General features: G+C 43.3%; 1 protein-coding gene across 4 annotated transcripts in view; it reads right to left on the reverse strand.

The window, feature by feature from the left end:
• Nucleotides 1-15,952, reverse strand: part of GRK5 (G protein-coupled receptor kinase 5) — a 169,555-nt gene that overhangs the window by 148,015 nt on the left and 5,588 nt on the right. The gene's annotated exons all lie outside the window — the stretch shown is intronic.

The raw sequence follows: 15,952 nt of genomic DNA on the forward strand, positions 1-15,952 counted from the left end.
AATTACAAAGTTTTACAAGATGAAACAAAAGAAAGTTTTCACAAATGATTTGCAGTCTTCTAAATCACAGACTGTAGCATGGGGTACTTGGTACTTGCACTGCAAAGTAACAGATATTTTGGGTCCCAAGCTGCCAACTGGCAAAACCTACTGGTGCCCTTATACTTTGGAAACTGGTCCCAGACTAGCCCTTAAAGCAGAGTGACTTGGGGAGGATTGCCTCATGGAACAACGATTTAAGACAAATTCTTGAACCTCTTACAGATTTTGCTTGCAAGTCACCTTTCAGATGTTGACTCCAGAGTCACATATGTTCTGCTTCGAAGACAGGTGACCCATTCGTACGTGTACATTTCCTCATGCATAACGGTTTGGGGAACAAATTCATATTTATAGATGAAAACCACATATCTTTAATAAGCTGTCCATACACAAATTATTTTCCTTTACTGTAAAGGACATTGTCCCTAAATGTTTAAATTAAGTTATAAATCAGAAAACAGAAAGGAAATATTTTCCATATGTTTAATTTTAGACCACAATTATTTACTAACAAAGTCTACAGATACATGCTGTTACCCCTATGGGAGTTCAAACAATATTCTTACTATCTAAAATATGTTCTTCAATTTGCTGCTAACTGGAGACATTTATTAGTTCCATATTTCACTAGCAGTAATTACTGCTAGGAGCCATACATTCACGATCTGTACAGATCACAGGGAGACACCTGCGTGGATTTAAAGCTTAGCTAGCCCTAGCATTACTAAACTGTCTGAAAACATTCGATTCATTTAAAAGAACAGGTTGCAAATAAAACTTAGCATCACCACTTCTTTCTCAACACATGCCAGCGTTCGATACAGCCCCACAGGAGCCAACGTGGCAAGCAGCTATATGCAGTGACAAGCCGCAGCTGTGCTTGCACCGAGGGGAACCCACTCGCTGCTCTGAGCACAGGCACAACCCACCAAACCCTGTGACTCTATTAAACCTCCCAGACCAGGAACAAGTCTTGTTTCTTCTCGTTTGCAAACAAAGGCCCCAAAACTTTCTCTCTTCTTTCTTTCTACTCCTTCCCTACTCCCTGGGGGGCTGTGACCTGTCCCTAAAGAGACTTTACTGCACAACAGAAGCTGCAGCACATGAAACACTGGGACACTAGGTTACCTTCCTCAAATCCCAGGGGATGGGACAGCCTACCCGGCACTGAACCTTCCATCACTTGTGCCTACCACTTTGCTAGGGAGCAAAGAGAAATCAGGGCGCTCTGCAGCAAATGCTGGCACCGTCCCCACACACAGGCTGGGACATAACACGGGAGAGAGAGGAGGGGGAAGCTCAGCACAACTGCTTTGTCCCATACACCACGCGTCAGGAGATGGCCTGGCCACATTTGGCGTGTTTAATTGACATCATACCATGCCAGGAGTACACGCACATCCCTAAGTTTTAATTGCCCCAAGAGCGTGTGACCAGCAGTACGGTTATTGTTGTGTGGAACCTAGAAAACACCATAATGCCTGATGGAAGTGAAGAACTCAATACAACTGCTTGAGTCAGCTATGGTAGAGCTGATGTTGTTCGTCCAAAACCCTTCTCTCAGGACTTGCAGAGCCCTGGCTTTTTCCAGCCCTCCCCAAGACCCCTCGTGAGAGGTGAGGATGTTAAAGCCAGCCTGTTCACAGCTCCCTCCTGTACCTTCTGCGCCTGATGCCAAGGGTCACCACTGAACTCGGTACAAGCATTTCGAGCAGTTGGTCATGTGCTGTGACCAAAAAAAAAAAAAGTATCAGTGTGACTGAAAAACCATGTCACAAGAATGAGTCACTTCTGCATTTTCATCTTCAGCCTATTAATTTTGCCACCTGATTCTGACTGCAATTTTTAAATGCATCTGAAAAAACCAATTTAGGCAGCATGAACCCAACTTAAGAGGTAGAAATTTTAAACCAGCTGACAGCAAAAGCCGACATTGCTATTTCAGTGTGAGACCTGTGTTGCTGGAATGCATGCACATAATCAAATTAGTAAGTATAGCTTTGAAACCATTTGTTTTAAATAAGGTGCACATAGCCTTTTTTTTTTTTTTTTGGGGGGGGAAGAGGGGGCTGGAATGGTAATACTTGAGCTGGTCTTCCCACTTGCAACTGTCTCAACACAGTACTCATTTCTGGTACTCTTTACAAAAAGTTGAGATAACATTTTTTTTTGTCTGTTTCCTACAGAGACATAATATTTCATCTTAATTCCATGGGAGGAAGGAGCTTTATTGTTTTGAGCATAATATCACTGAAGAATGACATACTTGTCTAAGTTTTTGGGTATACATAAGAGGGGAAAAAAACAATGAAAAAAAAGGTCCTGAGAAGCTGTAGGCTCCCACACAACAGTTACTTCTTCAATGATCTCCAGATAAGTTCTTCTGTTTTTCATGTAAATGACTTTACTGATGAAAACTAAGCATTTGAATCCCACTGCTTTCACATGGGGTAGCCAGCATGTTCCCTCTCAATTTAGCTGTGAGTTCAATAGGTAGCTACAGTACCAGGAGTTCTTGTTTTCAACTGCATTTTATCATATTTGTGTTTTGGAAAGTCTCAGATCTTAATCTGCTTGGGTAAACTGCCTGTAGGAAACAAGCAGCTCTGTGCAAGCAATGCATGCCTTTTCCCTACAACATCATGTCACCGCAACGTGGTAAACACTTTCACAGTTGCAGAGATATTTGCAAGAATTCCAACAAGCAGAAGTTGCTGCATGAAAGGACAACTTTCCCTGCAGGTTATAACCAAGAGGTGAGGTGAAATAACAGGAGTTAATCTCATGGGCTGCAAACGCCTGCTGTAACAGGGAGCTGCAATTAGCAAGTGCGATGCTTAGCAGGTCTCAAGGGACCCACGTTCTGCAGCCATCTCTTGCCCAGACACCCTGTGCGACCACACGCGTGGGGCTTCTCCTTACCCTGGTACTCTGCCTACCTGGGTCTGTAAATTAGTAAAACTATACGTTGCTGCATCATCTCTCACTGTGCTTGCCAGTACTAAGTAGCACTGAACACTTCTGCATCTGCAGTACTCCTAGCATCACGGGTAAACAATGAATATTTTTAAAGTTCGTAAGGAGGACAGGAAATGCTAATGGCTGCTTCTGTGGAATTACTGAACTGTCGACATAGCCACTAGCAGCTAACTTTGCAAGAGGAGGTTAAGTGCCTGCATAAGCATTTTCATACCTACATGCTTTTAACTATTGCTGAACGCAAAATATATGAGTTTACTGTAAGGTTATAAACTTTGAAGATACTAAGGATACTATCAACTTTAAGGTATGCATATATTCCCTTTCACAGGTAAGCACAAATCAGCCCCAAACTTTGAAGGCAAAACAGGACTTTCAAAAGCTTTCTGAAAGCTTTCAAGAATTTACTTAAGCCATTCCTATAAAGAAAAAATACAAATTTTGGTGATCAAATAAGGATACTTAAGAAAACATGAGGCATACTGGCTTTCAGCATCTGGGAAGGAATGTGATATGCTACAACAAAGAAAGCAGTCATCTCAAAAAAATATCATGAAAAAGCAGAAAGGATTCACCTGGATTACCTAATTTTGAGAAGAAAACCAGACCTGGACAGAGTTCTGATGTTTTCAATCAGACAAAGCGTACAGCAGCTTCAAAGGGAAGTTTGCCTGGGCATCAGCTAAAGGAATGTTCCTTGATCTGCCTGGACATTAGCGTGGCATTAATCATGATTCCTCTGTAAGATTATTAATGATGACATGCCTTTTTTTATTTCCTTACATAGCACAGCTAGTTGAAGAATCAGGCTGAAAAATTAGTCATAATAATTAAACAGGGGATGATTCCTGAATAATTAGGGTAAGTTACTTGAGAATAGACTGTGTGTTACAAATTACTACAAAACAAAATATGCTGATTTATACACAGAAAACAAAACCCACATGCGGCTCCACGGCAGAAGGGAACATCACTGCGTACTCTATGTTTTCCATGTTACGGAACCACCTGTATTAATATCACCATTATTAGAACCTTAAGTTCAGCTGCTTTACAGAATGTAAGTCTGCAGTGGAAGAGATTCTGACCACGAAAGATTAAACAGTTGGCTCAGCTCCACAAAGCTAACTGGTGGTAGAGACCGTTCTCCTGTTCTCTAGCCTCGTCTATCATGACTTACAAGACGAAAAAAAATAGTGTTTTATGGGCCAGGCCTGGGATTCACAGCTCAAAACAGTGCTTGGTGGCTTGCTCCCACTCTTGCTTCAGTCTCCAGAGTTCTTTCCTCTTTCCAGGTGCAGGATTTACTCAGGGTTGGAAAATGACTCACCTTCACACTGATCACAGCCCCTTCTTACACAGCTGCCAGGGCAGGGTGCCAGCCTGCGCCGGAGGGTGCCCAGCACTGTACGGCAGCCGTGGGGTAGCAGAGGGAAAGCTGTTTGCACCCTTCACCCTGCCCAAAGCCCACTCACAGCATCCTCTCAGGGAGCTTAGCTCAAAATCACAGCAGGCTGCAAACGTTCAAACGACTTCAGGCACTGGACAACCCCCAGCCACGCAGCTCAGTTTGCCCTGCAAGCAAAGCCAGGAGGAAGAAACCAGAGTTAGACCTGCCAAGGACTAGATGACAACTTCAATATTCAGCCAGAGGAAGGGGCAGGGGCTGTGCAGCTGGTGCAGAAGATGACAAGCCCTGAGTCACAGCCTGGCCTTTGCCAACCCTACAGCAGCAGCAGGGCTCACCTGAAAGTGTATTTTCCCTGCCTTGTGTAGCAGGGTGGTAAGTTCCCCGTATTTGGCTGGCTTCTCTGCAAGGGACTGCAGAGGTGACGAGTCCGCGGCACCTGGGAACACCTTATAGCCCCTGCATGGCTGCACAGCAATGTGATTTATGTTTCAATTCTGATTAAATAGTTACCAGAGAAAAGACCATTTCCAAACAATTTCTAAACAGAGCACAGCTAGGCAAAGGAGTAAGCCTTTGCAATACCAAAAGATGGTGAGGGGGCTGGAGCCCCTCTCCTGTGGAGACAAGCTGGGAGAGCTGGAGTTGCTCTTAGAGGGGGGAGACCTTAGAGCAGCTCCCAGTACCTAAAGGGGATGACAGAAAAGCTAAAAGAGGGGCTTTTTACAATGGCATGTAAGGGTGGTGAGGCGCTGGCACAGGCTGCCCAGAGAGGTGGTACATGCCCCATCCCTAGGGGTGCTCAAGGCCGGGCTGGATGGGGCAGGGGGCAACTGGTCCTGTGGCAGGTGTCCCTGCCCGTGACAGGGGGTGGGACTGGGTGATCTTTATGGTCCCTTCCAACCCAAACCGTTCTGTGGTTCTATGAAGTTACACAATCACAATACTATTATGTCTTCGTGGGGGGAGAAGGGGAAGTAGAATAACACCACAGGCAGACATAGAGCACTACGGACAGGAACGTTTATAAATGACAGCATGTTCAATCACGGGTCACATCCCATTGCTTCTCACTACGTTGCAATGGTTGGTATGAGCAATACCCCCGGCCAGAAAGGGAGCTGCTCACCAAGTAACACTGCTTCAATTTTCAAAACAAGGCAGAGTCAGAGCACAAATTATGATCAAGTCTATGCCAATAGTTACAGATTTTGTCGTGGATTAGGCATTTGATTATGTTTTGAATATCCAGATACCAATCTGGTCCACTAGGTTGAATTTGCCTACAGTAGGTTACTGTAGAGATGAGTTAATGGATCCTTGTCTTGGAATATCCTGTGTTCCAATATAACCTCATCCTGAGGCTCAGGACGCTGCAAGAGTGGTAAAAACAGTATACCAAAAAGTTGAGGAGAAAAGTAAAAATACCTGCAGACTTCACACAGTTCCACAGCTCCTTCCACTTCCCAAAGGAATACAAAAAGGCGTATCTAGTGTTTTAAAGAACATCAGGTACACAGGGCAAGTAAGACAGGGCTCCACAGAGAGCCTGGAGGCTGAGAGTGGCCAAGGCTCACATCTGTGCCAGCGCACATCAGCTGCAGCCCAGGATGGAAAACGTGTAATGATCTTCATATAGCTTCACAGCTTCCAGCTTTCCACAAAGTTCTTTGAGGCAAGTCTCTACACCCCCTCTGCCATACCACCCACTTGCTCCAGCCTGGGAAGGTCACTGAGGCAGACAGACCACAGCAAACTGTGTTTGTGATCTCTGTGATCACCCCATTGATATACCAAGTGATTATTAATATCCCTGCACAAGCAGTAAGCTGTGCCTTTGGCTTAGTTGTCAAAACTGAAAGGAGCTGGCACGCAACTGTATTTTCTTGTGCTTTCAGCTTAAAAAAAAAAAAAAGATACTCATGGCCAGTGGGTTCAATAGAAAATGATGGGTGATTTTCCTGTGTCCCATTAAATAAAAATTAATACCATTGAGCTTGAATTGAGCCTTTGGCTCCTGCTGAAATTCTGAGGCTTCCTTCTTTGGAAAGAAGACAATTATACACTTCATGCAGAAGATCAAGACAGTGGAATAAGACAGGAGCTGTTGGGAAGATCACCACAAAGCTGCGTCGAGCCAAAGAAAGCTTCTCTCCAGTACTGAAAAGAATGAATAAAACCTACAAGACCTGAGGTTATGAAAGAGAAGAGGAAAGTCACTCCCCTTCTTTCAAACCAAGAGTGAAGCACAGCATCAGACTTAGCCTTAAGCACAATCAAAACAGGGGAGGGGAAAAAAAAAAAAAAAAAGAGGAAGAAAATAATCACATGATCTTTCTCGTGACTCACACCAAGGAGTACTTTCTAGACTGCAAAACCCCGAGGTAAGTAGGTAGAAAAAGAGGAGCACATCAGCTGTGACTCCCTTTGTATTCCTCTTACTAACCGACTGTAGCAAATCTATCAAGTGGGATTTGTGGTGTAGAGGATGGCTTAAAATGCAAGGGATTAATATTAGATACAGTAAAAGTATCAAAGATATTTCAAAGGATGGGCAAAACATGCCAACAAAAATGCAACTGTGGCCACTTTTAAAATCTGTTTTAAAATCTATTTAAAAGCTGAATTTGTACCCGCTGAATAGCGTCATGGAGTGCAGTGGCATTATTCTCAGACTAAGACAAAGAGTGTAAGATTCTAGTCCTAAAATTAATAGCTGTGTTTACAAGCTCTTTAAGATGCTGCCTATTTTTACGCAGTGAATCATTGCCCTTCTTTACAAAGTGTACTTCATTAATCTTAGCCACACACACAAATCTCAGCGGAGTTGCTCTGCTTACATACCAAATCTGAAGTTTTAAGTCTCAACTATTTGTCACAGTATTCAACTTTAATAAAATCCGTATTTATTGGAAGATGCCATTTCCTCACATCCTCTTAAATCAAAACAACTGATTCCTGTCAAGCTGTTCTTCTGCTCCTTCCCCCTCCCCAGAGGAAAATGGTAAGACTTATAAAAAGCAAAATTCACTCCCATGCAAAATTATGCAATCCTAAAAATTAGCTTTATCATCCAGCTGAACTTCATCTACCAAGATCAAATGAAACTTCATCTGCAATGAGATACTGGAGAAGTTAATACAGTACTTGATGTGTTTGAAACAACACACATTCATTGTGATTTGCAATCCATTAAAGGATCCAACCGTAATAGTGCAGATCAATGGTAGCAAAGAGAAGTATCTGCAGATCTCATCACGTTTTTAATGAACCAAGCAAAACCTCTTTAAAAAACAGTCTTCCCACAATTGTCTGCTGGAATTGGGTGTCAGGCCCTCTAACTACTTGTATAAAAAGTGACTTTCTTTACACAAGGGGGGAGAGCCTGAGATGCAAGGCATTTACTTTCACTGATGAGCAATTGCTCAAATTGCCTCTGTCAACAAACTATTCACCTTATGGGACTATTCACTTGACATTATTTACCTGCTTCAGTGTTTATAGGATGGCACCTTCAGCTTGCACCTGCACCAGCAGATCCATAGGGACAGCACTGCAGCTTTCTACATCCCTCCCTCGAGGGGTGATGCTGCACCCCAACACCTGCGGAACAGCCTCCGGCACGGAGATCAGCACAGGACAGAGAGCAAAGCTTTGCTGCTTGCCCTCCTCCGCATCTGGCCCTAGAAACACATTTGGCTCTTCCCTGCACAGAATATATATTACAACAGAGTTTACTGTCCAGTATTTTATTCTCAATCTTAATTCCTTCTCAACCCATTGTATCTAGTCCCAATCTTAATTCCTTCTCTACCCATTGTATCTAAAAACCAAAATACAACCCCCCCCCCAAAAAAAAAAAAAAAAACCCTAAGTATTTTTGAAAATTTAGGCCAGAGACTCAGAACAAAAGTATGTTCTGTCCTCACCTTGTAAAATATTTCTGGGCTTCTAAACAAGCTTCATGCCTTCACACAGCTGGTAAACGTTTGCTTAAAAATATATTCAAACAATCCCTTCACAAAGGATTTGTAACATAGACCTGAGCTTCATTTTGGAACAGTCATTTACACAGCACATCCCTAAGTTTTTAAAAGCTGTCTTCTATTTATTCTAAACTTTTCAATTACCTGTTTGTTTATGCCAACCACCATAAGGAGGGCTTAGAGAGGTCACTCAAGAAAGAATCTATTTCTCTACCTGCTTTCCCAACTGTGCTCAGAGCCAGAGGTGACTTCCTTCACTTGACTCCACAAATAATCCCAGTGTCATGGTATTATTCAACCTGTAAGCTGCTAGTCAGCAAAAATAAACTATTAGCAACTTGAAATCATAGCAAGGTTAAACATTAAAGGTTGTGCAGTCATATTACGCCATTACTTTTAGGCAATCTGTTTGCAGTGCAGACTGCCATGCAAGAGCTGCAAGCAGTGCACTGCTCATACCTGTGCTACACACACCGGCAGTCATTCCAGGCATCTAATATTTATGATGTACGGGTTTTAAAAAAAAAAAAAAAAAAAAAAAGTCTGTGTTCCCCATGAGAGCTGGAGGCAAACTGCATCCCAAATAAGGAAGAGAAAACAATATGCTGAATCCATCAAAGTTCGTTACTTCATAGACTTTTCACAGCCAAATAAACATTTTGCAGCTGGAGGTCTGCGTGAGCCAGAATAACAAATGTCCCGAGACCTGCCAGAGGTTTCAGATCAGGCTGCCTGAGGAGGGAGGTGAACCCTGTGCACATATGCATGGACATATGCAAGTGCTCCGTGTACAGGTCCTGAAGAATAATTACCTGAAACCACCTATTTTTTGGGGGCAGAGGAGTGTCTCCAAGCAGGGAGAATTGGGGTTGGCAGGGTTTAGGGGAAGGGGTTTGGGTCGGGTTTATTTTTTAAGCACATTGTGGCCAGTGGCCTACTGGCATATATCACGCCCCTCTGCGGTGCTAGAACTGGCCGCTATGACAGCTCCAGATGGCCACAGGTTTGTGGGTCCATTTGAACAGTGCCCATTTTAACAGCGTTCGCCTGTGACTGTGACCTTCAGCCCTTGGTGCAACCCTGATTTTTTTGCCAATCCTCAGATGTCACAGGGATGGCTCCTTCGAATACTGCCATCAGCTGGCAAATCCCAACATTTCTCATTCATAGGTTTTCACTTTTCTTCTCCACCCCTAGAACAAGTTGGCTGTGGTCAAAGCTGCTTGGGCAGGTGGCTTCTGACACTTCTGAACACCGTGTGGTTTTTTTTTTTTGGTTGGCACCTTCACCAACAATTCTTAAGAAACTAAACTGTTCCTGGAAAGCAGACCTTGTTGTGAGCCAGCAGCAGTTGACAAAATGGGAAACCAGGGATAAGGATTTACCAGTGGAGGGAGGCTGCTGGTGGGGTCCCACAGCAATCTGCGATAGGACTCTGACTACTCAGTGTACTCACAAATGGTCTGGAAAAGAGGTAAGTGGCACGATGACATTCGCTGCCAAGACAAATTTCTTCAAGACAGTTTTAACAAAAACAAGTCTGCAAAGAGTTGCAGGAGTATGTTGCAGTAGTACGTTGCAGTATTGAATCACTTAAGAGTTTGGAAAAAAGAAAAAGAAAGATTAAATTCTGTGTCAGACAGCACAGTATTGTGCATGAAGGAAACAGCTCTTGCTGTAGACACCAAATGATGGGCTCTAAATTAAACATTGCAGCTCAGGAGACAAATTTCTGAGGCTGCTGTCAGCAGGCCTAGTAATGAATACTTGTGACACTGGGGGAAAAAAAGCAAACAAGCATCAAGTTAAGAGTGAGACAAGAACAAAATACGAAGTGGTCAGCACCACTGTGCCGCTGCCCACGGTGTGCACATGCGCTGCGTAGTTTTAGTCACCCATTTCAAACAGGATACAGAATTAGAAGATGAAAAGGGACATAGGTGATAGACTTGGACCTTTCTGCCTAGAGAAAGGCGATAAGGTGATGTGATAAAGCTTATAAAATCATGAATGACCCGATAGAAAGTCTGACAGAAGCAATGAAATCAATATGTTACAAAAAAAAAAAAAAAAAAGCCAACAAGCCCCAGAAGCATTTGACTGATTTGCAGATAATTCCCTTTCTTTGCCCTCCAAAACACTTCCACATCTTCACAATGATTGCTTTCTGAAGTTGCCAAAACATAAGTCATACATCAACTGAGTCCCTCACTGAGTACAGATGTGGGGAAGTTTGCACGTTTTCATTACATGATGGAACTCATTGCCACAAGAAGCTGCTCGGGCCCAAATTATAAATGCCATCAAAAAAACGGATTAAATCAATTCATAAAGGATAGATCCCTCTAAATACCATAGGGCGAAGCCACCTTCTGCTCAGCAAGTCCCTAGACTGGGAGTCTGAAAAGGAGGCACCTTGGGGAAGGATCACTCTATCCGCGCCTTTCCATAGGCACCTGCTGCTTATCCCGTGTCAGGCAACGACATGTGGCAAGAAGGAGCTTTACTCCAAAGGCTTTGCTGCTGTCCAAACCAGAGGGCTAAAGTTTGGGGGTCTTTAACTCCTGAACCGTTCCTCTGTCTCTCATTGCATTGAGCAAACAGTGAAAGGAGATGCACGCTAAATGCACAAGGCTTCCAGGACAGGTGTACCGCGACCTTGAGAGAAGCTGATGTCGTATGTAAGTCATCTGGATCGTTCCTCCTAAAACTCGGCTGCTGGTGAAATACAGCACAAACTTTCCCAGATGTGTGCTCCATGAGGAATTCTCAGTCAATGTGTGATTTATAACTTGGCACCCTCAGAAAACACAGAATCGTGATTCAGAGATGAAATGTAGATGTGGAATTGCTGTGGAGAGAGACAGAAAGGGTTTATTCATAGATGAGTCCAAACTCCTGTATTTGCAAGCCTTTTCACTGCTTCCAAATGTTGCAGCGGACAACTGTTCTTCCTTTAATAGTAAGAAGATTAAGGCTGAGTGTTCAGATTCTTTTAATTTTCCATAACTTTTAGCCAAGTAAAATTTCCTGTGCAAAATGTGCAGGGTGAGCAATTGCATTTTTGCACCATGCTTTGCAACAAAGGAGGAGAGGTACATAGTTCCATTGGATTTCGGCTGAAGAAAGGTTTGCCATGCAAGTAGCAAGATCATCCCTACAGAAAGGAACCCTATTGATTTCCAGTGTGCTTATCACTAGAATCTCTCTTGCTGAACTAAAGGCAACCAGCCTCAGAGAGACCCAGAGCACTGGGGCAGGGAGGGGGGAAATCTCTAACAACCAAAACTAAAGAAGATGGAAAAAGGCACATGGACTGAAAGGAATTCCCAATGTAACCTTCATCTCCAGTAAGAAACAAAACCAAACCTATGACAGAGCAGCAGGGAAAACAATGGGAAGACGAAATCAGCAGAAACCAAAGGACAAAATTGAATGACAAGCACTGAACAGCACCAATATGAAATATATATATATGTAAAAAATATATAGTACGCACCCCCACACACACAGATATTTTGGCAACCTTGGCCAAATGATGATTTAGCCTAGCATCCATTCTTGCCAACTCATCTGCTTGTTAAAAATATCAGTTCCCTTGCACTGCCTACAGGAGTATTTTGGCTGAAGCGCCACTGAGAACTCATTGGTGTTGTTTTCACTTGGCATCTTCCCTTTGTTTCTGGATCTCCTCTCCTTCTAGCTGCATTTCTCTCCCCTCCCCCCCCCCCCCCCCCTTTTTTTTTTTTTTTTTTTTTTTTACTTTTTCACAAGACTAGATTCTCCATCAGTGCCTTCTGCAGATGCTGCCAAGTGAACGTAACTGTAACGTCACACAGAGTTTCTCTGTTCTCCTGGCAGGTAGTCCCTTTCCTGGGACATGCTAGATGGCTAGACAGAATGGAGGGAGCATGCTCAGTCAGGCAGAGTCTACAGCTGTCATTATAAATAAAGACTTCCTGCAGAATCATGAAGGTCTCCCATAGCATGTGCATGGGGAGGAAGGGAAAAAAAAATATAAACCCCAAAAGAACAGTTTCAGTCACTTTAGTCTGTGTGACAAGGCTTCTATATAAACACTGACCAAAGAACAACCAAGGATAATATGAGAGAAAATACATAAAGCCTTAGATATGTCCAGTAAACTGACATTTAATCCAATCTAATTAAGTGTGTTTTAAACACGACATCAAAGACTTCTCAAATTCAAAGGTGGTGTCAGAAACAGAGGATAAGGAAAATAAACTGTAAAGATTAGAAAAGCCAGAAGAATAAAATGTTGGTGTTTTGGTCTAGAAGATTTTAGACAGAGAGAGGAAACAACCATCTGAATTTATGCTAGATGCTAGCACCTAGAATGATGCTAGGAAAAGGAGGATGGTTCAGGAGCATTGGGAGCTGGTAAACAGCATGCCAGAAGTCACCGTGCTACATGCCCACACAAGGTAGAGACTGGATCTTTGAGCAGTTCAGCAAAAGTAGTATTGTACCAAAAATCAGGTAACTTCTAGAACTTGTTACAACCTCAGCCCACCAGGAAAAGCCAAGCTCATAGTGAAATCATGCATTCAATGGGACCCAAAAGAACACTCAACCAATGCAAAGATAGCTGCTACTGCTTATTAACTGCCTCTTCGACATCCCCCGGGCAGCAGGGAGCTCCACCAGCACCCTCACCGATGGAAATTGCTCAGAAATACCCTCAGGTACCTTCTTGGGTACCGCCTCTCCCCCAGGACCCCTCCTGTCCAACCCGCTCTTCCAGCTGGTGTTGGGGTGGGCCAGGGTGACGACCAAATACAGCCAGGCCAGCTCTGTCCCTAGGCACATCTCCTTGGAACCCGCTGTTGGGAGCAAACTGGTCCCAAGCACTGACTGGCACAACATTTGAGGTGCACCATCCAAGCTGGCATGCTGGAAGAAGGAAAGAACAAAACCTGTTAAACTTGGCAAGATTGTAACTGATGATAAAACAGAAAGTACCTGGAGAATGAGAACTGTACAAAAGGGATTAGAGGGGTAAGGAGATTAAAGTAAGGAAAATTTAACCAGGAAAGTCAAGTTTTCTTGGACTGCAAAAACCTTCTCAACAGATAGACCCATAAATGGAGTCACTTTTATACCAAAACTGTTTCAAACCTTACAAGGTCTGTGGAGGACATGGGACAAGATGACGTAGCAGGCCTTTACCGATGGCTGTGGGTACTTTGTTTCACTCCAGTTATCTCGGTGCAGTTTTACTGACACGCAGCACCGCAGCAGCGAGAGCCAGCTGACCCTGAGCACAAACAAGCTGCATCCCCAGCCACCAAGCAGCCCCCCCATGAAGCCCACGAGACTACTCATCCATAGTAAACACACCTCTCGGTGCTGGAAATGACGGATATACACATTATCCAGCCTTCACTGTAGCACTGAGAAGTTAGTGTCAATAACTATTTTCATCCTACAGTGCAGACAGCCGCCCTTCCTTCATTAATATTATTTGCATTCTTCACTCCCGGGTCCAAACTGAGTCTCAAGTGCTTGTGCGTTTTTCTACGTCTTTTAGCCTGCCCTTCCCTCAATAAATGCTTGTGACAGTTTCTTCAACTATATCTGAAGAGATACTATATGAACTAAAGCAGCTGAGCCAGTATTACAGACTTCACAGCCTCATCCGTCTTCCCCCTCACCTGTGTTCTGTTCCATCCTTTCATTTTAACAGGCAAAACTATGGATATATTTTTTCCAAAATTAAGTGAAATACCTATCATCTTTGCAATATTTTCTTTAGAATGTTTACTTTAATTTTGCTTTCACTGTCTAATCTTTCTCATGAAGCAGTATGCATTTCTAAATCTTCCAAGCAAAATAATTACAAAGATAATCCAGCTGAGTGTAATCAAACTGCAGGGTTCTTTATTTTCCTGGCTTTTAATTTAATTTCAGATCCTGTGGTCTTAAAGAAATATTGGGATTATATCATCTTGTTATTGTTTAATTATGTGCCTGTAAAAACAAGGAGCAGTCAATTCTCTCCTTGCCCACTGCACACAGAAAACTCATACAGCATATAGAATGTTTTTGAAATAGAGATCCAGGGGAAGAGCTCATAGATGAGCATGAATTAGGTCCTTAGCTCCTATTTTCACTGAGAAAAAAAAAAAAAAGTATAGAAGGGTAGTATTTCATATCCAGAACTCTTGTTTATTCAGTTGGATTTGACTAATATTTTGTGAAGACAGTCACTACTTTGATAAAATTATTTGCTTTTAAACTTTTTCAATGCACCAATACGGATCCTGATGAGATTTTGTGGATACTTTAGGCATGGCAGTAGTCCCATTGACTTTAGCACCACTACCTGCACTTTAAAATTAGAGCCTCAGTAGCTTTCTTTGGATCAATACAAACCAGAAGTCATCCACAGTGTAAAGCTGGTGTAAAAAATAGTATAGGAGAAGAATCGGCTACATGCCTAAATACATACGGTCAGCCAAGCAACAAAAATGCAATTTCTGTCTCTACGTAGGCAGGAGGACTCTGCCTGCATCCTGGCAGTCGGCTTTGGGATTTATGAGGATCAGAGCACATCTCTATTAATCAAGTCTGAATACATGACTGGGGTTTCAGGCCCTTCACTGCAAGCATCAAAGTCCTCAGCACGCAGATGTTCATCTTCTGAGTTGGGGAAAGATCATTAGCAAATCGTAGCTGGCAAAGCAGTACCTGGAAAGAGAGCTCATCTTGCAAGAAGAATGAAACGATGCGGGGGTGGGTTTCTTGGTTGAGAGGTGGTTTTTTCCCCTTCCCCAGTAGTATCCCACTGTACTGTCCCCAGGTATAAAGGAAAAGGGAAGCCAGGTCAGCCACCAACCAGGTATAACACACCCCCAGTGCCTAGAAACAGCAATTCCTCTTTAATGTTGCATTCCTCTTTAGCCTTTTCCTCTTCATTGCCCTCAAAATGGGGCAGTGCACAGCCACCCACCAACGCGCCGGTGACAAAGGCACAGACACCTGGGGCAGGGCCCGGCCCAGGGCAAGACCAGGGTTGGGGCTTTCGCTCTGGAGCTGCTTACCACAAAGACACTTGCATTCGCTCGGTCCACGCACTGCTGGGCTGGTAATGCTCTCATCAGAGCATCCCCAAAACCACCTCCCTCAGCCACTTTTATCTAATCTACCTCAGGATAGTCTTGATACAAAAAGCTAGATACAGCCACAAAATTATGCCTGCATCTTGTATAAACACTGAAAATTCTTTTCTGAGTGGACAATTTCAGCAACACCAAGTTAAAACCTTCTCAGCAATGGAAAGTATTGATAACAAAGGCAGGCGGTCTCTTTGTGACTTTATTATTTTGCACCAGAGGAAAGCAATCACATGAGATTATTAATGGAGCAGGTGCACAAAGCTCTATTCAAGCCTCCATAGTCCCCACTTGTTCTAGAAGTTTTGCTAGCTAATAGCTTCTGTGTGTTAACCGCCTGAGAGTCCATTGCAGCTCAACACTAAGTATTTTTTTTTAAATGCCTACAAACTCAACAAGCT

Source organism: Falco naumanni, chromosome 9 (assembly GCF_017639655.2).
Source record: "Falco naumanni isolate bFalNau1 chromosome 9, bFalNau1.pat, whole genome shotgun sequence".
Taxonomy (NCBI): Eukaryota; Metazoa; Chordata; class Aves; order Falconiformes; family Falconidae; genus Falco; species Falco naumanni.